A 25309-nucleotide genomic window follows, 5' to 3' on the forward strand; every position below is an offset into this window, starting at 1 on the left:
GAAGTGGAACTGTGGAGGTTTTGTGGCATACCTACTTTATTTCTACTAATTAGCCAAATTAAAGAACGTAACTGTCAGGGGTTCAGGAGCAGAGGCAAGGGCAAGGGAGGAAACAGAGAGCGAGGGGGAGGAGGCAGAAGAAAAGATGAGTGATGACGACGACCCGAGATCTCCGAGTCTTTCCAGTGAATCAGAAGATTCACAGAAAGGAGCACCAGTGGCCAGGGCAAGGGGGGAGCCTAGGGGGACACCCCAGGAAGATAGAGCCAGAGGGGACTCAGAGGGGAGCAGTTGGAAATCGGGACCAGCGTCACCGCCAGAGAGTAGGGAAGAGGAAGGGCGCCAGGGATCAAGCGCTGGCAGCTCACAACAGGGGGGAGGGCACGAGTCAGGAGTGGCCACACCTCCATCGGGGAGCGAAGAAACGGTCAGACGGAAGGTGGAAGGTTGGGCGCGCGCGCCAAGTTCAAATGCACAGGAAGGTGGCGCAGTAGGCAGCCCGGAAAGGGAGCCAGGTCCTAAAGCCCGCCGAAAGGAGGGAGAAGAGTCAGGGGGGTCAGCGTCAGCGTCAGAGGAATCCCGGAAGGAAGAGACCCCGGGGGGCAGAGGGACCCAGAGAAGAACAGTCAGGCGGAAAAGGTGGAGCAGGGCTAGGATATTAAGTTGGTGTACAAGGGGCGGAGACTCAGACGGAGCTTCGCCGATCTAACCATGAGACGTAGAGTTGCACGCAGCAGCTTGAGAATGGAAACTGTAACTCAATAAAGACTTTTGTTTAATGATCGCTGGCTAGCGTGATCCTCTGTGAGCTAGGATCTGGAAGCAGCTCTGACAGTAAGCTCCGTCCCATAAATTGTGGGCATCTACGGCCTCGCGGAGAGGAGAGAAAGCGGGTGCCTACTAGCGAGCTCACGAACGGCAGACAATATGACGGCCGAACAGCAGATAGCGGAACTCAGAGAAGCAGTGTCACGACTGAATGCCGAGGCTCTTGCATCCAGGAAGAGAGAGGAGGACGCAGCTGCCGCCTACAGGGATCTCCAGGTCAGGTTGGAAGTGCTTACGAAGCAAGGGCAACTGACACCCAAACCGGAGGGGATTGGGTTGGGGAGACGAACAGGCGGTCTGGTCTCTCACTTCGATGGGAATTTGCAACAGTACCCCAACTTTAGAGCAGATGTAATGTGTGCACTGCAACTGCTGAACAAAGACTTTAGAGATGAGCAAGAGAAGGTGGGATTCATCATGTCCCATTTGCATGGAGATGCTAAAGCATGGCTGCGCAATTTGTGGAGAGATAAGGATCCGGCGCTCCAAAATGCGGATGCCTTTATTAAAGCGATGGATGGGTGCTTTTTATCAAGCATTGACGTGGATCTTGCTCGGCAGCAGATACATGGACTGAAGCAAGGGAGGGCCAGCGTAAGGCAGTACCATGCCCGCTTTTTCGCTTTGGTCAGTGCTCTGGAATGGGACAGAGATTCGGCTCCTGTAAGAGACCTGTTTTGGGAGGGATTGCACGGCTCGGTTAAAGATGAAATTGTGAGGGGGGAGAGACCCCGGACCACGCAGGAGATCGTTCAGAGGGCGCTGGCGGTGGGGGTGCGGCTGGAAGAACGTCCGTGGAGCAGGGACGAAGGGCGTGGAGGGCGCGAACCAGCCAGGGGCTCCTCCTTCCTTCCCAGAGAAGCAGCGCGTGCGCAATCCACGCCTCCGCCAGGAGGAGGAGCGGAACCTATGGAGGTTGGAGGTGCAAGGGCTCAGTCAGCAGCCAGAGCCCTAGCACCGGCAGCAGTGAAAGCGAAGCCTCCTAGAGGGAACAGGAAGTGTTACATCTGCGATGATCCACAGCATATGGCGAAAGAGTGTCCCCAGAGGCTCCACAAGCACACTGCAGCCTCAGCAATGGTAACTGCAGCAACGCAGCAAGGAGAACCACAGCAGGGAAACGACGGAGTCTGGCTGGAGAAAGAGGCACTGGGGCCCAGCCAGACGTGTCAGTGAAGCAGTCCCCAGAGATTTTACAGCCCATGGACCCCCTCCCGCCCAAACCAGTAGTGAGGCTCACCGCGTCGCTCCAGCTGCCCAATGGAATCACCATGGACGTGCCAATCACCATTGACTCCGGAAGCAATGCGGACTTTATAGGGCAGGACTTTGTCGACCGGCACGCTATACAGTTGCTGCCTGCCACGCTGCCCCTGCAGGTTGTCACGGTGGATGGCAGGGAGCTGCTAGGGGGGCAAGTGGTGAAGCAGACGCCGCCAATGGTGATGCGACTTGGGAATCACAGGGAAATCATCAGCTTCAATGTCACTCAACTATCGGACACGCCCATTGTATTGGGCATGAGTTGGCTGGACAAGCACAGCCCGACGCTGGCTTGGTACCAGAGGCAGCTGACCTTCGGCTCTTCCTTTTGCGCTGAACACTGCATCGTGCCCCGGCAGGAAGGAGAGGAAGAGGAGTCACAGCTGCAGCTAGGCACGCTGCAAGCGGTTCCCCACAAGTACGCAGAATTTTTGGAGGTTTTCTGCGAGAAGGAGGCAGACAGGCTACCCCCCCACAGACCATATGACTGCACAATTGACCTGCTGCCGGGGGCGGCGCTGCCCAAAGGGAAGCTGTATTCCATGTCTGAGGACGAACTGCAGGAACTCAAAGAGTTCATAGATCATAATTTGGAGCGCGGTTTCATCCGAGAGTCCAAGGCAGCGGGGGGCAGTCCGGTATTCTTTGTTAAGAAGCGGGACACGCCCCAAAAAAGACTTGTAGTGGACTATCGCATTTTGAACAGTGTGACCAAGCCATCGGACTTCCCCATGCCCCGAATCGACGACCTCCTCGCAAAGGTACGGAAGGGCAGCGTGTTCACCAAGTTGGACCTGCGAGGGGCGTACAACCTCATTCGCATGCGGGAAGGAGATGAGTGGAAGACAGCCATGTTCACGCCCCTGGGCACCTACGAATATAGAGTTATGCCTTTTGGATTGCAAAATGGTTCCCACGTTTTTCAAGCTTTCATGCATCACGTGTTGGCGGGGCTCCTCTACAAGACGTGCGTCTGTTTCTTGGATGACATCCTGATCTTTTCGGAATCGCAGCAGGAGCATGACAGACACGTCAAGGAAGTGCTGAGCAGGCTACAGCAACATAGGCTTTACGCCAAGCTGGAGAAGTGCCAATTCGACGTGACCGAGGTGGATTTCCTGGGCTACAAGTTGTCTGACAAGGGGCTCACCATGGACAGCGCCAAGGTTCGAGCAGTGTTGGATTGGAGAAGCCCACGCAACCGGAAGGAGGTCCAACGGTTTGTCGGCTTCGCGAACTTCTATCGCAAGTTTATCAAAGGCTTTGCCATGCAGACAGCGGCCATCACGGACACGCTCAGCTCCAAGAAAAAGAAGTTCATCTGGACAGAGCAGGCGGAGCAGTCCTTTCAGGCACTCAAGCGTCTCTTCGCGTCGGAAGAGCAGCTGCTTCATGTCAACCCCAGCAGGCCGATGAGGGTGGAGACAGACGCTTCGGACAGAGCCGTGGGAGCAGTCCTGCTGCAGAAAGACCCGCAGGGGGCTTGGAGGCCGGGAGCGTTTTACTCCAGGAAGCTCAGCAAGTCTGAACAGAACTACACCATCTGGGACAGGGAGTTGCTGGCCATTCATGCAGCATTCAAAGCGTGGAGGCACTTCCTGATCGGCGCCAAGCACACGGTGCAGGTCTGCACGGACCACAAGAATCTGGAGCACTGGCGCACGGCACAGTTCCTGAACCAGAGGCAGATACGTTGGGCTGAGTTCTTTGCGAACTTCGACTTCCGAATAGAGTATGTCCCGGGGGACACCAACATCATGGCGGATGCTCTCTCCCGTAAGCCACAGTATCTGGAGGAGGCAACGCCAGCGGCCGCCATGCACATCTTCGCACCGACAGTGTGGGCGTGCGCAGCGGCAACAGTTGACCTGGATGCGGTGCGACGAGCGTTGCAGGATGACTCCTTCGCGCAAGCAAAGATGGCACAGGTGCACAGGGGCACGGCAGCGACCGACGAGTTCCAGCTGCGAGATGGTTTGCTCATCCGTAAAGGGGCCATCTACGTGCCGGGAGACGAACTTCGCGCCAAGGTACTGCAGCAGCTACACGACGCGCCCACTGCCGGGCACTTTGGCAAGGAGAAGACGGTGGAATTAGTAGCCAGAGACTTCTGGTGGCCCGGAATGAGAGGGGAAGTCGCGGACTACGTGGCGCGGTGTGACACCTGCCAGAGGGCCAAACCAGTGCACAGACCGCCGGCCGGACTGCTGGAACCGCTGCAAACTCCGTTCGAACCATGGGAGAGAGTGGCCCTGGACTTTGTCACGGATCTGCCCAGCTCGAGGGGCAAGACGGCTGTGCTGGTGGTGGTGGACTTGTTCTCCAAGATGGCACATTTCATTCCGTGTGCGAAGGTGGCCACGGCGGAACAAACCGCCAAACTGTTCATAGACCACGTGTTCAAGGTTCACGGTCTGCCGCGGTCTATTCTGTCCGACCGAGGGCGACAGTTCATCTCGAACTTCTGGCAGAGGCTGATGGGCTTCCTGAACGTCAAGATCAACCTGGCGTCGGCTAGACACCCGCAGACCAACGGGCAAGCGGAGCGGGTCAATGCCATCATGCAGCAGTACCTGAGATGTTATGCGAATCAACAGCCTGCGACGTGGGTGGATTACCTGCCTCTCGCTGAGTTCGCCTACAACAACACGAAGCACGTGTCCACGGGGGTCACGCCGTTCTTCGCCAACAACGGGAGGCACCCCAGAACCTTCCCGGGACTGGAAAGAATGGGGGAGGGGGAGCCGCAGACAGCAGATGCATTCGCGTTGGAGTTGCAGGAGGTCCACGATCAGCTGCGGCGGCACCTGGAGCTGGCTAAACACGCATACAAGGTACAAGCGGACAAACACAGAAGGGTTGGCGAAGAGATCCATGTGGGAGACTGGGTCTGGTTAGCAGCCCACGCAGTGCCGGCCAGGTCGTTGGCGAAGAAGAAACTAGGGCATAAACAACTGGGGCCCTACCAAGTCGAAGAACAGGTCAACCCGGTGGCTTTCAGGCTGGCTCTTCCGGAGGGTTCCAGAATGCATCCGGTGTTCCACAGATCGGTGCTCACTCCCTACAAGGCACCTCACAGGTTTCAGGAACCAGGAACGGCACCGGGTCCGCTCCGAGAGAGAACCGGGCAGGGGGGAGTGGCACGGGAGGAGCGCATCAACGAAGTCACGGAGATTTTGGACTCCAGATGGGGGGAAGAGGGGGTAGAATACCTTCTCGCCAAGGAGGGCACCCCGGCCAGTGCCAACAGCTGGGTGCCGGGCTACGCTTTAGACGAACCTCTGCTCAAAGAAGAGTTTCATGCCCTCTTCCCACATAGGCCAATGCCAGCAGACTTTTTCGACGACTGGCTTTTCACGCCCACGCTTTCAGCCAGCACGTTCCGGGGGTTCGACTCGGACGAGGAACCGACACGAGACGCCCGTTCCCCGGAGGGGTCACCCTCGGGATCTGCTTCAGAACCCTCGTATTGGTGGGATGATCGACCAGAGGAGCAGTTCCGCAGAAGGTGGCTGGAGGGTCCAGGACGAGCAACGTCTCCAGAAGGCAACGAGGGAGAGACGGACATGGACGTTTTCGGGGACGACCCGGGTTTCGAGCACGGCGGCACAGAGATGGAAGCGGAGGTGACCGTCGTCAACGAGAGCAGGGAGGAAGAACCGGAAGACTTCAGATGGCGGCCCGCCACGGGAAGCGAACTGTATCCGACATTCGTCCCCCTGACACGGCAGCACCCAGATCCCGCACCGGAAGGAGGGGAGGGGGGAAGAGGGGGCTTCGAGGGGGGGATGGATGTCAGGGGTTCAGGAGCAGAGGCAAGGGCAAGGGAGGAAACAGAGAGCGAGGGGGAGGAGGCAGAAGAAAAGATGAGTGATGACGACGACCCGAGATCTCCGAGTCTTTCCAGTGAATCAGAAGATTCACAGAAAGGAGCACCAGTGGCCAGGGCAAGGGGGGAGCCTAGGGGGACACCCCAGGAAGATAGAGCCAGAGGGGACTCAGAGGGGAGCAGTTGGAAATCGGGACCAGCGTCACCGCCAGAGAGCAGGGAAGAGGAAGGGCGCCAGGGATCAAGCGCTGGCAGCTCACAACAGGGGGGAGGGCACGAGTCAGGAGTGGCCACACCTCCATCGGGGAGCGAAGAAACGGTCAGACGGAAGGTGGAAGGTTGGGCGCACGCGCCAAGTTCAAATGCACAGGAAGGTGGCGCAGTAGGCAGCCCGGAAAGGGAGCCAGGTCCTAAAGCCCGCCGAAAGGAGGGAGAAGAGTCAGGGGGGTCAGCGTCAGAGGAATCCCGGAAGGAAGAGACCCCGGGGGGCAGAGGGACCCAGAGAAGAACAGTCAGGCGGAAAAGGTGGAGCAGGGCTAGGATATTAAGTTGGTGTACAAGGGGCGGAGACTCAGACGGAGCTTCGCCGATCTAACCATGAGACGTAGAGTTGCACGCAGCAGCTTGAGAATGGAAACTGTAACTCAATAAAGACTTTTGTTTAATGATCGCTGGCTAGCGTGATCCTCTGTGAGCTAGGATCTGGAAGCAGCTCTGACAGTAACAAACATGTACGAGAGGAGCAGCTCTCATACAGATATCCTGTCTCTTCGTAAGACAGAACAAAGTGTAGTACAAAAGAAACAGTAATGGAAGTCTCCCAGACTGGCTTCCGTCTCTTCCTTTCCCACGAAACAGAAAGTAAACAATAGGGTCACGTGGTCCTTGCAATGGGAAGAATGAAAATACTGACAAAGGGTACTCTCATTTTCCTACTATTGAAATACTGCCCCTCAATGAGGCCAAACTTTGATTCACAAAATGTTTAGGGGTTTGTGTACCCCCAGGAGAAAAAAAAAGGCCTGCTATAACTGTAATCCTCTTTTACAGCAATCCAAGTTGGTCGCCATGGCTGCCTCTTATGGCAGCTAATGTCATAGTTTAATTATGAGTTGTGCAGGGGTGACAACTTGAATAAAATATTCTGGGGGCCCCACATAATCAATCACATGATTCACATGACCATTTGAATGGGAATGACCATCAACTTTGGGGGGCCCTGCCCCCTCAAATATTTTACTGTGGGGGCCAAAGCCCTCACAGCCCCTAGAAGTTGACTCCAATGGAGTTGTGTGAGGAAGTACTTTGTTGTGTATGTCCTGAATCTTCCATTGTTCAGCTTCATTGGACAGCCTTGACTTTTGGTATTATGAGGGAGAAAAACTCTTTTCCACAACTTGAACTATTTTATTAACCTCTGTCATCAAGACCTCTCTAATTCCTCTTTTCTCTAAACAAAAAAGCCTCAGATGTTGCAACGTTTCCTCATGAGGGACTTGCTCCTATTGCATATATTAATATTGTGCAGCTTGAAGCAGTTGGTTGCATAAAAACTGACTGCTTTTGGAATAAAACATTGTCCAGACCCATAAGTTTAATTCAAAGCTTTAGTTGCAGAAGTGCTTTCAGAACAGAACAGAACAGAACAGAACAGAACAGAACAGAACAGAACAGAACAGAACAAAAAACACTAATTGATACATCCAAACAGTTGTATAAGACCTAGTGCATGTCCAGGAATTACTGTTCTTCTTCCAGAAATCAAAACTCTTTCTTTCTCCTATTCCAGCCTGCAATAGCCCACATACTGCCTAGGGCTATGTAAGTTCCCTGGAAAGCTTCATTATCACATCTTACTGGCTGGGAACAAAAGACCCATATGATGATTTGCAAATGAATACCTTAATCACCTGCTCTAAGATTAAACCCCACATGTTAGCTAGCAGAGAACAATAACAGTTAATTTATCAACACATCTAGGTGCTCAGAAAGCTCTTCTTGATCTTCTTTAGCTTCAAGGGAATCTTCCAGTTAAACCCTTTCAGCAATACATGCCAGCATTCTCTATGGCGCTGTGGGTTAAACCACAGAGCCTAGGACTTGCTGATCAGAAGGTCAGCGGTTCGAATCCCTGCAACGGGGTGAGCTCCGGTTGCTCGGTCCCTGTTCCTGCCAACCTAGCAGTTCGAAAGCACATCAAACTGCAAGTAGATAAATAGGTACCGCTCCAGTGGGAAGGTAAACGCCGTTTCCGTGCGCTGCTCTGGTTCGCCAGAAGTGGCTTAGTCATGCTGGCCACATGACCCGGAAGCTGTCTGCGGACAAACGCTGGCTCCCTCGGCCCATAGAGCGAGATGAGCACCGCAACCCCAGAGTCGGTCACAACTGGACCTAATGGTCAGGGGTACCTTTACCTTTACCTTTAATACGGAATTATATGTAACAGCTCCACCCCGTGATCATTCTGGTTGCCATTTTCCAAACATTTCCCACCTCTACAATACCCTTTTTGAGGTGAAGAACTGTACACTGTATTCCAATTGTGGTCTCACTATAGATTTGTATGCCAGCATTATGATATTGTTGGCTTTCTTTTCAGACCCTTTCCTAATGATCCCTGGCATGGAAATCTCTCTCTGCCCAGCTTCCATACATCTTCACTGAGCTACAAACTGGGTAACCAACTTCCCACTTCCTCCCACAATTTCCATTAAATGGGCAAGCCTACCTTTCAAGTATTAAATCCCAGCTTTGCACCTGCAACTGCTCCCCCCCATATATATATTGGGAGAAGTAAAGTATCCCCATGTGGGAGAATCCCTGCACCTATTGTTGGCAGGTTTCGTCCCCTCAGAAACCATTTTTGGCAGAAAATTAGAGACTTTGCCTTCTCCTCCTTGGTTAATCTCCACAACTACCCTGTGAGGTCAGTTAGGATGAGAGACAGTGACAGGCCCAAGATCACCCAGTGAGTTTGATGGCCAAGAGAGGCCATCAATCCTTGTCAGCCAGGTCCCAGTCCAATTCTCGAACCACTACATGAAACCGGCTCTTATTTATTTATTTATTTATTTATTTATTTATTTATTTATTTACATCTTTAGTAACAGGATGGTGGAAAATGCTGCAGCAATGGAGGAAACTAACAGTGACCACAAGGGAGAGGAGGACTCTGTAAGGGCTTAGTGATGAATCTCATTCTTATTCTTGTCTCAGAAGAAAGTGTCCAGAGCTTCAGGAAATCATAGTGGTCCTTTTATCTGTAACTGACAGATGGAAACAGACATTAGAGAGCTCAACAAAACCCAGGGAACTATGGTAGGAATGGTCTGGAGATGGAGATGACTGTGTTCCTTTAACATTTCCTTCCTTGTCTGAGTCCAAGGTAATGACTACTGTGAAAGGAGTTCAGCTCTCTCTTTGTACCTGAAGCAATGACTGTGGTGAGAATACACCTGTCAGGAGGCTGTCTGTGGCTTCTGGCTGGTTGCCCAGGAAATTATAAAGACAAGGAAAAGTTTCTTACTGTCCTTTTTTATTTCAATCTTTACAGAGAGGCTATAGAACCCAGCCTCTTGCATAATGCCATTGTCCCAAGTGAATCTCCACCCCGTCTCTCCCACTTCCTCATTCATCATTCTCATCATCTCTCCTATGGGTGCTGCTACATGCCCTTTGCCTTTGAGCTTTTTGCTCTCCTACTTTTAAGGCTCGCTGGGTTCTGGGAGATGGAGGGTCTGGGATGCTTTCTAGTGACAACGTGTCAGCCAGGTGTTGCTCTGGCTCTCCCATGATTTCCCAACTTTCCCCCTCACCTTCCTCTGAGCTGTGACCTCCCTCAAACCCCTGTTGTAAATCTATACTGTCTTCCTCTTCCTCCTCCCTGGAAGGGTCAGGCTGGGGAGGCACTCTCCACCATTCCTCCTCTGCCCAGTCCCTGACAATACTATAGGGTAGAAGAAGAAGAAGAAGAGTTTGGATTTGATATCCCTCTTTATCACTACCCTAAGGAGTCTCAAAGCAGCTAACATTCTCCTTTCCCTTCCTCCCCCACAACAAACACTGTGAGGTGAGTGAGGCTGAGAGACTTCAGAGAAGTGTGACTAGCCCAAGGTCACTCCACTGCATTTGGAGGAGCAGGGACGCGAACCCGGTTCACCAGATTATGAGTTCACTGCTCTTAACCACTACACCACACTGGCTCCCGTGTGAACATATATGACCACCACTGTTGGCCTATAAAGATTTGGATAGCCAATGTTTTTGTGTGGCTGCAGCATGTCCTCAAAGTGTCTTGGTTGTTGGGATGGGGAACAGAAATGGGGTGGTGTGATCGTGTGTAGGTAGTGAGAGAAAGTAAAAAATGCATTCACTGTTCCGCCCACTTTTGCCTTTGGCATCACCCAATATTGGTTTGTCTCCCTAGGATGGTTGCCCAGAAGGGAAGGTTGGTTTTGGACTGAGGAAGCTTCCCCAGCCCTGACCTAATGGTCAGGCCAGCTCCAGATGATCACCCCCCCACACACAGATACATCATTTTGGAGAAACGAGGGAGCGAAAGATCACTTCCCTGCAAAAAAAGAAATGGCTAACATTTGCATGGTGCTCTCTGCCTCCGGAGATTAAAGGCAGCTAGAGGGAAATATCTTTATGCAAACTTCACATAGGTAGTGAAGGGTCTGGGGATTATTCTGATCACCCAGTATTTTTTCCCCCCAAGGGCGATGTTTTCACTCTATACATGGTAAATAGAAAAGGGATGGTAAAGGTAAAGGGACCCCTGACCATTAGGTCCAGTCATGGCCGACTCTGGGGTTGCGGCGCTCATCTCACTTTATTGGCAGAGGGAGCTTCCGGGTCATGTGGCCAGCATAACTAAGCTGCTTCTGGTGAACCAGAGCAGCGCATGGAAATGCCATTTTCCTTCCCGCCAGAGTACCTATTTATCTACTTGCACTTTGACATGCTTTCGAACTGCTAGGTTGGCAGGAGCAGGGACCGAACAACGGGAGCTCACCCCATTGCGGGGATTTGAACCACCGACCTTCTGATTGGCAAGCCCTAGGCTCTGTGGTCTAAACCACAGCGCCACCCACGTCCCTGAAAAGGGATGAAGCAGGGGCAAATAATAGGGTGGGTGGGTGTGCATTTGATCCCAAGAATTCCCTACCCTTGTTTCAAGTGAAAAACATCATTGCTGAATCTAGTTTAAGTGTTTCAGAGCCATCTTCTTTCTGCTTCACCAGTTTGCAAGCAGTCTTAGCAAAGCATTCAAGTCAAGGGACAAACTTCCTTATTTCATTACATACTCTTTGCAGCAGTAAGTGTCCAGTAAACAGTGGCCGATCTTTTTGCCATAGGGCTGACAAGGCAAATGTCTGCATATCCCCCGAGCGACCATACACTCTGTGTCACCATGAAGATACCTGGTGAATCCTGCACAACCAGAAGAGGACAATAACTGATCAGTCTGAAAAAGAAAGAGGCACTTCAAACAGGAACTAGTTATAGAATCATAGAATTGTAGAGTTGGAAAGGATCCCAAGGGTCATCTAGTCCAACCCCCTACAATGCAGGAATCTCAGCTGAAGCATCCCTGACAGATAGCCATCCAACCTCTGCTTAGAAACCTCCAAGGAAGGAGAGTCCACATCCTCCCGAGGGCGTCTGTTGAACTGTCGAACAGTTCTTCACGATGTTTAGTGGGAAGCTCCTTTCTTGTAACTTGAAGCTGCTGGTTCAAGTCCTACCCTCCAGAGCAAGAAAAAAGCTTGTTTCCTCTTCCATCATTTCCCTAGTCCATCATTTCTCTAGCAAACTTGCAGAGGATTTCATTCTCTTCTCCCCTAGCCTGCCTGGGGAATAAAGGGTGGAAAAGTAAATGTTGTCCTCCACTGGGCCTCTCTGTTCCAAGTTCTTTATGTTTCTGGCTACCTGTATTGGATTTAATTTATAGTCCAATATGACTCCCCTCAGCTCCAGAAAGCACAATCAATGGTGAGGGGTGATGAGAGCAACAGCTCAGCAACTTTTGGTTCCCCACACCTGCTGTAGAGCACAGTCTGATGGACGCCACTATTAAACAAAACAAATATTTTATTGACTCTACTCCCTATCACATGGGGTTATTGTCTGTTCCTTTGCACACCATGGAGAATGCTCAGAAATATCCAGCAGCCTGTAAATCATATCAACAGCACAGGATCTATGACATCTTTAAAGGTAAAGGTAAAGGGACCCCTGACCATTAGGTCCAGTCGTGACCGATTCTGGGGTTGCGGCGCTCATCTCGCTTTACTGGCCGAGGGAGCCGGCGTACAGCTCCCGGGTCATGTGGCTAACATGACTAAGTTGCTTCTGACGAACCAGAGCAGCGCACGGAAATGCCATTTACCTTCCCGCTGAAGCGGTCCCTATTTATCTACTTGCACTTTGATGTGCTTTCGAACTGCTAGGTTGGCAGGAGCAGGGACTGAGCAACGGGAGCTCACCCCGTCGCGGGGATTCGAACCGCCGACCTTCTGATCGGCAAGTCCTAGGCTCTGTGGCTTAACCCACAGCACCATGACATCTTTACTCTCCCACAAACATCATTTTAATTTGTTTCCATTAAGTTTCCACATGGCCTACCTGGAGCAACCCAGAAAGCAATGTATAAGTTGCAACACTGGAGCCATTTCCAGGGGCCCTTGGGGGCCCAAGCACCCACCAAATTTTCCCTGTGGGTTCCCAGCTGCCGGCCGCTGCTGCCATTCGCTGCCTTCCCTGTGGCTCTGCAGCACCACAGTGGTGACTGGGGCTCTGCCACGGGGCCTATGTTGGAGCACACTCTGGCCACAGACGTGCTTCTGGGGTATGCCTGTGTCCGCGCTGGGCCTTGGTGGAAGCCTTGAAGTTCAGCCTTGGACAGGTCCAAGGCCTCTGTGGTGCCAAAGAGTGGTGATGGTAGAGGGAGAGTAAACAGTGTGCACATGCCACAACGTGACACCATGACACTTTGAGGCAGCGATGCTTCTGAACAGCAGTTGCTGAAAACCACAGGAGGGGAGATTGTTCTTGTGCTCAAATCTTGCGTGTGAACTTCCCCCAGGCATCTGGTTGGCCACTGTGAGAACAGGATGCTGGACTTGATGGGCCATCGGCCTCATCCAGTAGAGCTCCTCTTAGGTGCAACAGGCTTTTGTGGTGCTCCAGAAGCCCCCCACAAAACCTGTTTGATCACCCATAAGTATGTGATGCTCATGGAAATGAATGTCTACTTATTTGCCATTATCTCTGCAAAGCTTCTGTCCCAAGTGCCCATACAGAAGGAGCATTATGTTCCGAACTGTGTAACTCAAATAAGCCCCCACCCCAAGGCTGTATGATCCCATGTTTACATCACTGGAACAAAATGCTTCCTTTTTAGATTTTGCATTGCTTCTCTAAAGTTTGGACCTGGGTGGTGACATGTGAAGGCCAAATTAGGTAGCCTTGGATGCAACCACATCAGACATGATTGTGCAGGTTCAACATGTCCATGAACTCATGGATGGAATTAAATGTGGGCAACTGAGCAACTTGATGAATACTGATGGGCAGGTGGTTTTAACTCAATGGAATAGTAGAGACCTGAAGTTTGCAGTAAAGGATTTTGTTAATAGGTGGGTGGAGATGAACTGGGATGATATGTCTATCATGAAGTGTACAGAGCTTTGGAACAACGGCAGGACAATTGAATTGCCAAATTGTGTTTGTGGACACTAACCCAGATCATCATATTCCTTCTCTCACCAGGAAATAACTGATTGGAGCGGATCTAATCGATGCCTCAGTTCTGCTAAAAGAATCGTCTCCTGACCTGCTGAACTTCTTGCCAGCAAAAGAATGAGAAGATAAATGGACTCTGTCTGCTTTAGTACTCTTTGCTCAATAAAAGCATTGCAGTCATCTAAACAATTGATCACGTTTCTCTTTGGGTTAAAAGGAGGTGGGAGGAAAATGCATTATTCTTCATGACACAATTTATAACCAAACTTTATAATGGCAGGTGCCCCCATTTCAAAGGCACAATACAGCTATGCATATCCACATTCATGCATGAGAATGAAGATTGGATTCATCGCAGGGGGACTTTGCATCTAATCCAGCTATTTAGGCCCCCATTCAGCAAGGGAGCGGTAGCGCTGTGGTCTAAACCACCGAGTTTCTTGGACTTGCCAATTGGAAGGTCGGCAGTTTGAATCCGTGCAACGGGGTGAGCTCCCATTGCTCTGTCCCAGCTTCTGCAGTTTAAAAGCACGCCAGTGCAAATAGATAAATAGGTACCACTGTGGCGGGCAGGTAATTGGCATTTCTGTGCACTCTGGCACTCTTCACGGTGTCCTGTTGCACCAGAAGCAGTTTAGTCATGCTGGCCACATGACCCAGAAAGCTCCCTGTGGACAAACAAAGGCTCCCTTAGCCTGAAAGCAAGCTGAGCAACAAAACCCCATAGTCGCCTCTCATTGGACTTAACCGCACCGGGGGGGGGGGGGCTTTACTAGGTGTGGCTGCGCCTTCTGTTGAGTGGATTATATTTTCTACATAGGTACAAGAAACATTTGGATACCTTAAACCATACAAAAGTGAATAAAGCGTCCCAAACTTCCAGGTTTCGCGCTCGCGCATGAGCAGATAGTCAAAATGACATCACCCGCGCACGTGCGGAAGTGGCGAAATGCGCATGCACAGAAGCGGCAAAACGTGCATGCGCAGAAGCGGCGATATGCAACCCGAGCATGGGCAGATGTTCTGTCACATCTTATGTTATGTTCAGGATGTGAACAGGGCTCCGGAACGGATCCCGTTCATGTCCCGAGGTACCACTGTATTATACTTCCAATTAAATGAAATTCAAAGTCCTTTCAGCATTAGAATAATGTGCAACATATGTGGTAATTAACTTTTTTTGGGTTCCTCTTGGTGAATAGATTTTGTCATCATGTCTTTCATGCCAGTTCATCCATGCAGAGGGCTTACGTGTCAGTATATCATGAATCCCTATAAATAGTTGGGCATTCAGAAGACACAGAACTCCCACCAGAGCATTCTGTTTCACTAATCTGCTCTTGCTGCTCAACTTCGGATTATATAAGTGATGTGGTCCATGTCTACTACTGCTCAAGGAGACACAGTATACTGTACCAAATCAAGGAAGTGCTGATCAGTGCATTAACATTCAGCATTCTGTGGGCTGTAAATTCAATTTCAGACCCTTTGCTTGGCAACTGAGTGGAATAATTAGGGAGGCTGCTGTCATATACAGGCCCACATGCCCTGGGTGCAGAAGTTCACTACTGAGGCAGAATACTTTGATTAATGTTCTGTGTCTTCTGGAAGGCTGAATGCTGATCTATTGACGGGGTTTTGTAACGTACTGACATCTAAGCCCTATGAATGGATGATTCAAATGTACTGCTCGTGATGACATAAACTTAATCAAGGAGAGAAAAAAAGAGTTAATTGCCATATATTCTGTATTTTATTCATTGGGAAGCCATAATGTTCAAGGAGCAGACAGTAAAGTCCATGGCATTCTCCATTATATTTATTCAGGGTTCTGGGGTTCAATAGCATCTATTGTTTTAAAAGTTTCTGCCTATATGTTGCTTCCTGCTTCAAGCACTGCAGTCCATGCCTACTATCCCTCAAGGAGACACAGTGAACCAAAGCAAGGAAATAATGATTTGACTAAATGCAATGTAGTTTCTTCTTGTTATGAAATCTCCCCCAGTCGTATTCAACCATATTGTGGATGCTCTCAAAGCACCAAAACAACATCTTTCCTACAGTCTCCTATGCAAACTGAGCACTTTTGCATTCAAGGCATTTGGTTCTGTGAAATCAGCCCTGAGTGCTCACTGGAAGGAGAGATCCTGAAGCCGAGACTCCAATACTTTGGCCACCTCATGAGAAGAGAAGACTCCCTGGAAAAGACCCTGATGTTGGGAAAGATGGAGGGCACAAGGAGAAGGGGACGACAGAGGACAATATGGTTGGACGGTGTTCTCAAAGCTACAAACATGAGTCTGACTAAACTGCGGGAGGCAGTGGAAGACAGGAGTGCTCTGGTCCATGGGGGTCACGAAGAGTCGGACACGACTAAACAACTAAACAACAACAACAGTCACAACAGTTTTCTCAGATGATAATAATAATAATAATAATAATAATAATAATAATAATAATAATTTTATCATATATATCTTGCTCATCTGGCTCTAGTTCCCCAGCCACTCTGGGTGGCCGCCAGCAGAATAGCAATAGTGCTCTTAGTGTTTCACTCAGCTGTCATCCAAAGGGTTATAAAATCAAATTTACAATGCACCGACTCCAGAAAACTTCCTTAAGTTAATGCACACTGTTCAGTATTTCCTTGCTTTGGTACTCCATGTTTCCTTGAGGAGCAACAACCATGGAGCACAATACTGAAAGCAGGAAACAGCAACTGTTAAAACAATAGATGCCATTGAATCCTTGAACTCTTAAAATATTTCACGGTTAATGTCATCAATTTAACTTTATGTTCCCCTTTTGTATCCTTGATGAATAGTTCCTGTCATCACGTGCATCACATCCGGATTACCAATGCACAGAGCTTACGTGTCAGTATATCACAAAACCCTACAAATAGGTGGCTATTAAGCGGTCCAGGAGGCACAGAACGATCACCAGAGTATTCTGCCTCAGTAGTCTGCTCTTGCTGCTCAACTTGAGATCTGAGTAAAGCTTCAGCAATGCGTTTGCGCTGGCTTTTCGTGCTTGCCCTTCTGTTTTCTGAGATGCTTCTGTTTTCTGCAGGTAAGACATGCATTGAAATTAAAAGCATTTGGACATAAATGACAAAAGAAAAAAAATGGGGCTGGAAGCATGTACTACTCCTGGTCCCCTCCAGTGTGGTGTAGTGGTTAAGAGCGGTAGTCTCATAATCTGGGGAACCAGGTTCATGTCTCCACTCCTCCACATGCAGCTGCTGGGTGACCTTGGGCTAGTCACACTTCTTTGAAGTCTCTCAGCCCCACTCACTTCACAGAGTGTTTGTTGTGGGGGAGGAAGGGAAAGGAGAATGTTAGCTGCTTTGAGACTCCTTAAAGGGAGTGAAAGGCGGGATATCAAATCCAAACTGTTCTTCTTCTCTTCTTCTCCATGAGGAAGGCTGAGGTAGGTGCCTCAGGTGGCCTAATTCAAGGGGCCCCTCTCTGGGCACCTGCACAGTTGCCTCCTGTGCCAATGGAGAAGCGAGCACAAATGGCTGAGGAGGCTTCTGGTTTCCATAGAGATCTCATGGGAGCCCCTTGAGATCTCACTGGCTTATGGAAGCCACAACTGCACAACCCAGGTTACCTAGGCTTTGGTGGGGACAGACAGCACGGGAAGCCATCTTCCCTTTTCGCCTCAGGTGGTGAAACAGTATGGGCCACCCCTGTACAGTGGTACCTCTGGTTAAATGCACTTCAGGTTACAGAGGATTCAGGTTACAGACTCCGCTAGCCCAGAAATAGTACTGTGGGTTAAGAACTTTGCTTCAGGGTGAGAACAGAAATCATGCAGTGGCAGCTGGAGGCTCCATTAGCTAAAGTGGTGCTTCAGGTTAAGAACAGTTTCAGGTTAAGAACGGACCTCCAGAACGAATTGAGTATTTAACCCGAGGTACCACTGTATTATAAATTCCTGTAACATCAGTTTAAAAGTTATTCCGAATATCTTGGGCTGCCATTATGCAATGGTTATATTGAACCTGGGACGTTGAACCTTAAAGAGAGAAGTTTGTTCAATAGAAATCCACACCCCAATGCTCTGGCACTGAGCTATGGCTCTTCTTTATTATGTGTGGTAAACTGAGGGGCTCTATTGGAGCCTCTCCCTCCGGTAACAAAAGAGTTCGGCAACAGTCCTTCTCTCAACGACTCATATCTGCTCATATGCGCACGCAAACAGCAGAGTAAACGAAGGCTTGGCTGCGGAAGTATGTAGTATCACTAATTTTATTGCTGTACATCAAATCAAACCAAATTTAAGCAAACCATAGTAAAGAAAATAACAACATTGTGAGGAGAAGCTCACACAAACATCCTGTCTGTCCAGGAGACAGAACAAAGAGCCCAAAAACAAAAGCACATAGTATGGAAGTGTTGGGATGCAGCCAAGGAAACGGGGGCAATTTGCAAGCCCCCAGCTGGCGCCAGCCCACCGGCCGATGTGCCAGGTGATCTCCAGTCCTTGGTTCAGTGTCAGTGACCCCAGCTTTAGAAGCTGGAGCACGCTCTAATCAGCAGAGTAAATGCTACGCAACAGAAGTGGCAGGGAGAGGCTGTGATGAACATATTTACAAGCAGTTTATTCAGCATACAGTAAAGGGACCCATGACCATTAGGTCCAGTCTTGACCGACTCTGGGGTTGCGGCGCTCATCTCGCTTTATTGGTCGAGGGAGCCGGTGTACAGCTTCCGGGTCATGTGGCCAGCATGACTAAGCCGCTTCTGGAGAACCAGAGCAGCGCACGGAAACGCCGTTTACCTTCCTGCCAGAGCGGCACCTATTTATTTACTTGCACTTTTATGTGCTTTCAAACTGCTAGGTTGGCAGGAGCTGGGACCAAACTGTCAGCATCGCCCTAGAGCCAGTGCACCAACTGGACTCTTGCACCTCAACCCCGACTGGGCTAGGCGAGCTGGGTAGCACCGCCAGAGACCTCCTTCTCACAGGAAACGGTCACAGTGCTGTGGACTCACAGCTCAGAGCTGAGAGCACCGGATTCACTGTCTCAATAATACAGTCGTTGCGCAGCAGAGTTTTGCAGAGTCTTGCAGAGTATAAACCACTCGGAGAGCAGCTCTGTAGAATATCTTCCTTTTATTCTATAACTACAACTATGATACAAAACTATATACAGAGCTGAATATTCTAAGCATAAATCAATGCTACACTGAGAGTCTGCAGCTGCTCTAACAGCAATCTTATCTCTAGGATCTCCAACACTCTCACTCTCTCCGATACACTGACTGACTGACTCTCTCTCTCACACACACACTGATATGTTGCTGGGCAGAATAAGTAGATAGGCAGGACACGCCTCCTTCTCTCTGGAGAGTCAGCAGAGACCATCAGGAGATGATCAGGAGATTCTTGTGTATGGGAGGGGTGAAATCTCCTCATCCTCCCCCATTTCATCCGACCATTTCAAGAATCTTTAACATAACTGCAATTTGCACATACACTCCAAAAGTTGTTCTCTGCTTACAACCTTGGTTAACATATCTGCAGGTATCTCTCTCCCGGCATATAAAACACTTTTACAATACCATTGAATAAGCAGCTTCTGGAAAAATCTTCACACACATTTCTTCCTTTCAAATGCAAATTGACATCTCTAATTAGGCAGATTTGAACAAACCACTTTTTAGAACTCAAATACACGCTTTCCTTCAAATATCAGGTAAGGAAATAAATAAAGCGTTTTGTGCTACTACTCTCAGCACACTTCATGCTAGGTTTGAAAACCCCACCAGAGTTGCTCGTGACCGCAGTCTTTGCAAACTCTTCAGAAAACCTTTTCGGTGGTACACCCTTGGTTGTTCTCTTGGATCTGCGCAAAACTCTCTGATCCTCTTGTTCTGGTGCTTCCTCCTCTTTGGGAGAATGGGGAGCTAAAGTATATGAAGCTGCTAAGTCTGAGTCAGCGTCAGACTCACCTGAGGCTTTTGGGGTCTGATAATCTGTGCCATCATCTGGAACTACATTGGCATCAGGATTATCACCACCAACAACACTTGCCTCCCTCTTAACTTTCTTTGCCCCTTTTGCACCATCATCACAAATGGGATGGCACTGAAAAACGCCAACTCTGTCCCATTGTGGATTGTCATCAATACTCCTGGTCAGCCTTATGGTTTTCGTGTCTGTGATCAGAACACGATAAGACCCTTTCTCATATCCTAGGAAAACACCATGTTCTCCACGCTTGCTCAGTTTGTCACCCTGCGAGGTGTGCACCCAAACCTCCGAACCAAAAATTTTAAAATGCTTTACACATGGCTTTCTTCCGTGAAGCATCTCATATGGGGTGCAATTTACACTAGACTGGTATCTCCTGTTATACACATGACAGAAAAACGAAAGAGCTTCAGCCCAAAAAGGATTGGGCAGCCCTGAATCATGTAACAGCGTTCTGATTCCTTGCTGCAGAGTTTGGTTTACTCTCTCACATAAACCATTCTGCCAGGGTGATCTGGGCGTGGCGGTCCTATGCTCAATGCCCTGTTCAGAAAGAAAACTCTCAAACTCTTCTGAACAAAACTCTCCACCCCTGTCTGTGAAAAGACAACGTACATTCTCATTATGTACATTTCTGAGCCATTTACAAAACTGGCGAAACTTGGTAAAGGCTTCAGACTTTTTCTGCAGCATATAGATCCAAACATATTTTGAATAGGAGTCTATCAGAACCATGAAAAACCTTGAATTGCCTCTAGAGAGCGCTAGAGGCCCCACTAAGTCTGCATGAATGACTTCATATGGTTTCTTGGCCTCTCTCCCAGACTCTGTACCTTTGGGAGCTTGCCTTGCCTTACTCTCAGCACAAGAAACACATTTCATGTGGTAGGGACATTCTTTCAACTTCATACCCTGAACCATATCAGGCATTTTTGCCACAGCCTGGAAATTCAAATGACCATAAACACGATGGTAATAATGAATACATTGGTCATGCAACTTCTCATTCTTATCTACAGTTAAATTGCAACACTTTTTCTCAGTAGCTTCTGCAGTGCCTGTACCTGAAACAAAAGGCAGTTGGTACAATCCATTTACACATTTTGCATACAGAATGAGCTTGCCATCTCTAAGAATTTCACAGCGAGATTTAGCAAACACCACCTTAAACCCTTGACGATCAAGCTGGGAAACACTCAACAAATTGTCCTGAATATCAGGTGCATACAGGACATTCTTAATAGTTGCATTCAGGCTCTTTAAGAACACAGTTCCCTGAGCCATACTCGTGAGAACTGTCCCATCTGCTTGATGAATTTCTTTCTCTTGCTTCTCAAGCTGAACAAAGAGATTCTTATCTTTGGCCACGTGGTTTGAACAGCCAGAGTCGACCACGAAGAAACTCCGCCCACGTTGACTGGAACAGCGAGAGATCAAGGCCTTTGAAGTAGCAGGTGCATGGGGATTTCGTCCTCCTCCCCCTCTGCCTCTGAAGTTTCCCTTCTTCTTTGAAGACTTCTTACACTGGAAACTCAAATGGCCTTGTGCTCCACACGAAAAGCACCGCTTCAATTTCAAAGCTTTAACAGCAGCAGTTTCACTTTCACTTTCCCCTGCTGAAGACTCAGGCACATTTTCAAGCATATTTTTAACAGCACAGTCCCGGCTTTCTTTAACAGCCTGTCTGCGATCCCACTCATTCAAGAGCACGCTAGACACATAATCTTCTGTTAGCCGGTCAGAAGGCATTGTGGAAATCTGGGCAGCCACTCCATCATAAGACTCATCTAGGCTATTGATCATCAGCATTGCAAACACAGCCTCTGAAATAGCCAGGTCTCGCTGAACAAGGTCCTGTCTGAGACGCTTTAATTGAGATAGATGGCTAGGCAAATCACCACCTTTCTCCAACTGCAGCCTGCACAGCTTCTTAAAGAAAATCACACTGGAACCAGAATTCTGCCTCAGATGCATATCTCTCAACTTATGCCAAACAGCTTGTGCAGTCTCTTGACCCTCTAAGTTCACCAGCAAGTGGTCTGAAACACTCAAAACAATTGTCCCTCGGGCTTTCATATCTGCAGCATGCCACTCAGCCCAATCATCATCATCCTTATCTGGAGGGTCATCTTCTATCGTGTGAAATAGCTTCTCCCTCTGTAAAAGCGCTTTCATCTTTACTTGCCAAACTGCATAGGTTTCAGGCGTGAGGAGAGGAAAGGACAGAGCCATCTGGCCAGAATGTGCACAGGCCATGTCTGCTATTACTTAGAGCAAGACACTTCCCTCGTGCAACACAGATAAAGCCTTGACTCCCTCAGCCACTCTCTCTCCCACTCAGAGCGCAATTAACAGGCAAACAGGGATGCTATCTTCTTCCTTTGGCAGTCAGCAACATACCTCCATAAATCAAGCAGCAGCAAGAGCAACAGCGGCAGCTTGAACACTCTGCTCCAAAACAGCTCTGCTTCTGGGCACCGCAAATCAGTCCAGCATGCAGCGTCCGTTCCACCGTCCGGCAATCAGCAACAGAAACCTCTGGCGACTGGGACGACTGGGACGCCTGGGATGACTGGAACAACGCCAGGTCAGACGACTGGAACAACGACTGGGCCCATAACCGATGTCAGCATCGCCCTAGAGCCAGTGCACCAACTGGACTCTTGCACCTCAACCCCGACTGGGCTAGGCGAGCTGGGTAGCACTGCCAGAGACCTCCTTCTCACAGGAAACGGTCACAGTGCTGTGGACTCACAGCTCAGAGCTGAGAGAACCGGATTCACTGTCTCAATAATACAGTCGTTGCGCAGCAGAGTTTTGCAGAGTCTTGCAGAGTATAAACCACTCGGAGAGCAGCTCTGTAGAATATCTTCCTTTTATTCTATAACTACAACTATGATACAAAACTATATACAGAGCTGAATATTCTAAGCATAAATCAATGCTACACTGAGAGTCTGCAGCTGCTCTAACAGCAATCTTATCTCTAGGATCTCCAACACTCTCACTCTCTCCGATACACTGACTGACTGACTCTCTCTCACACACACACACTGATATGTTGCTGGGCAGAATAAGTAGATAGGCAGGACACGCCTCCTTCTCTCTGGAGAGTCAGCAGAGACCATCAGGAGATGATCAGGAGATTCTTGTGTATGGGAGGGGTGAAATCTCCTCACAAACAATGGGAGCTTACCCTGTTGCGGGGATTCGAACCGCCGACCTTCTGATCGGCAAGTCCTAGGCTCTGTGGTTTAACCCACAGCACCACCTGCGTCCCATGACATCTTTACTCTCCCACAAACATTATTTTAATTTGTTTCCATTAAGTTTCCACATGGCCTACCTGGAGCAACCATGAGTGCTATAAACAGCATCAAGGAGAAGGCACAAAAAATCTTCATGGCAACGTGCTGACTCTGGTATCACTATGAGAAAAGAGACAGCAATGGCATGAAGGGGTTAATACAACCTGGCTGATTGTAAGCATGCTGGGCTTTGAGCTAAGTTATAGACCAGGATAGCAAGCCTGTGGCTGGATTGCAACTCCTATCAGCCCTGACCATTGCAGTGGATATAGATAATAAGTCTTTTCCAGGAATACCTGCAGTTGCTTCACAACCTTACCTTAAATCAATAAATCCATACATAACTGTATCTTAATCCCTGGCAGATGTTCATATATAGTTAACTTCCATCAGAATTCTAGAATTACACCATTAAAGGACTCTTATCCCTACAACATTGATGGAGTTGTTAAGAACATCTATCAGTTCCAAACAAACAAGGACATGGAGAAAAAGATGGTTAAAGATAAAATATGATTCTACAGGTACTTACCAAGATGTTTGAACACTATGTCACCTTCCAGCCCAGATTGCTTGCTTATATTCTTTGTCTTCACTTATATTCACATGTCCAATTAGACACACCCTACCCTTTCAGGACAGATTGATCAACTTAGGTTAATAAACTGGGGATTTAAATTTGTGAAGGGATGGAGAGGTAATGTTTACCCATGTTCCTGGACCAGCTTGTACCCATGTCCTTCCTGCTCTTCTGCTCAATGTTCAGTTTATTCAAATAAAGGAACACCCCTGATTTTGTCCTGTGTACACAAGGTACCAAGAGTGAGAGGGAAAATGAAGCAATTGCTACCACTTGCGTGCCAAGCCCCTATGGCCTGTTGATTAAAAAGCACACAGACACGAGTATTTAGGATTATGGGCTAAAACAGGCCACAATTTTATTGGTTACAGATGTGAGTAGTTTGGCTTAGGCATTGGGTGAAACCAGGCTATATATTGACTCCCGCCCGTCTGCAGGTAGTCAAACTAAGGGTAAAATACCAGAAGGGGAAACCCTATGACTTACATCAAATAGGGGCACCCCAAGGGGTTCCCACTGGGGTCATGGCATGGCCCTATCTTAGAAACAGTACAATCCAATGGCACAGGGAAATAAAATGGAAGAAGCAACAGGCATCAGAGAGCAGAGTAACTGATTATATAGGACAAAGAAAACCCAGACCAGGCAGCCGCAAGCGGCAAGTAAGGATCAGTGGATCCCTCAAGCCAGATCACCGTGAGGGCCCAGATGCCCAACCACAACACTGCCCACTGCGAAAGGTGAATGGTCTTGTCCCCACTACATATGTCAGGGACCATAAAGCTTCTACAGAAGGAAGATTTATACGTGTCCTTAATACTTGTTTTCTGCCTTATTGTGAATCCCCCTTACTAGAAAATACTAGTCCAACATGCTGTTTTCACAGTGGACAACCAGATGCCCATGGGAAGCCCACAACTCAGACTTTAGCACAGCAGCACTATCCCCCCTTGTGGTTTCCAGGCATATACTGACTCTGATAATGGAGGCAGAGTATAGCCATCGTGATTAGTAGCTACTGACATCCATATACCTTCATGAGATTGTCTAATTCAATATGAGCTGAAGAAATTAACAGATTGAAGAACGGGGCTCCAGCTAACAAAATGATTTACAATAGGGAGTTTCTCCACTTAGGCAGGAAGAACCATTGTACATTGAAACCATAGTGTCATTCTTGTGGCTCTTACGATCAGACAGTTGCAACCCCTCTCTTATACAGTGGTACCTCGGGTTACATATGCTTCAGGTTACAGACTCCACTAACCCAGATATAGTACCTAGGGTTAAGAACTTTGCTCCAGGATGAGAACAGAAATTGTGCTCCAGTGGCATGGCAGCAGCAGGAGGCCTCATTAGCTAAAGTGGTACCTCAGGTTAAGAACACTTTCACATTAATTAAGAACAGACCTCCGGAACGAATTAAGTTCTTAACCCGAGGTACCACTGTATATTTAAACAATTTTTATAGCACTTAACTACAATCTTCTTAGCTGTTTAGCCTGTCCCACTCAACAGCCTTTTTGCACCAGCAGTGCTTTGCACCAAATGGAGATCTGTGATAGATAGCATGCTTGGCATGGATTTTCGGTTGTCAGTTTAATGTACTGTACAGACTTCCTTCTCTTTTGCCCACAGCAACACACCAACAGTTCTGGTTGTCATGCTAACTGCACCAGGATTGTTCGCAGGGCTTACGTGTCCTTGTATCACCAAGCAGGGAAAGAGCAGTGCAGTCTTTCATAACACAGATTACCTTCACAGTGC

The 25309-nt window shown here is 48.8% G+C and overlaps 1 long non-coding RNA gene across 1 annotated transcript; it reads right to left on the reverse strand.

Moving 5' to 3' along the window:
- Positions 1–9022: 9022 nt before the first annotated feature.
- On the reverse strand, positions 9023–23569 carry LOC308474714. The gene is made up of 4 exons (XR_013984883.1): positions 23495–23569; positions 23001–23082; positions 11230–11356; positions 9023–9186 (listed from the first exon to the last, which is right to left on the reverse strand). It is a non-coding gene; the product is annotated as an uncharacterized lncRNA (long non-coding RNA).
- Between the last annotated feature and the right edge of the window lie 1740 nt (positions 23570–25309).

The sequence above is a fragment of the Podarcis pityusensis genome (genome assembly GCF_964106645.2).
Source record: "Podarcis pityusensis genome assembly, chromosome: 3".
NCBI classification, from domain to species: domain Eukaryota; kingdom Metazoa; phylum Chordata; class Lepidosauria; order Squamata; family Lacertidae; genus Podarcis; species Podarcis pityusensis.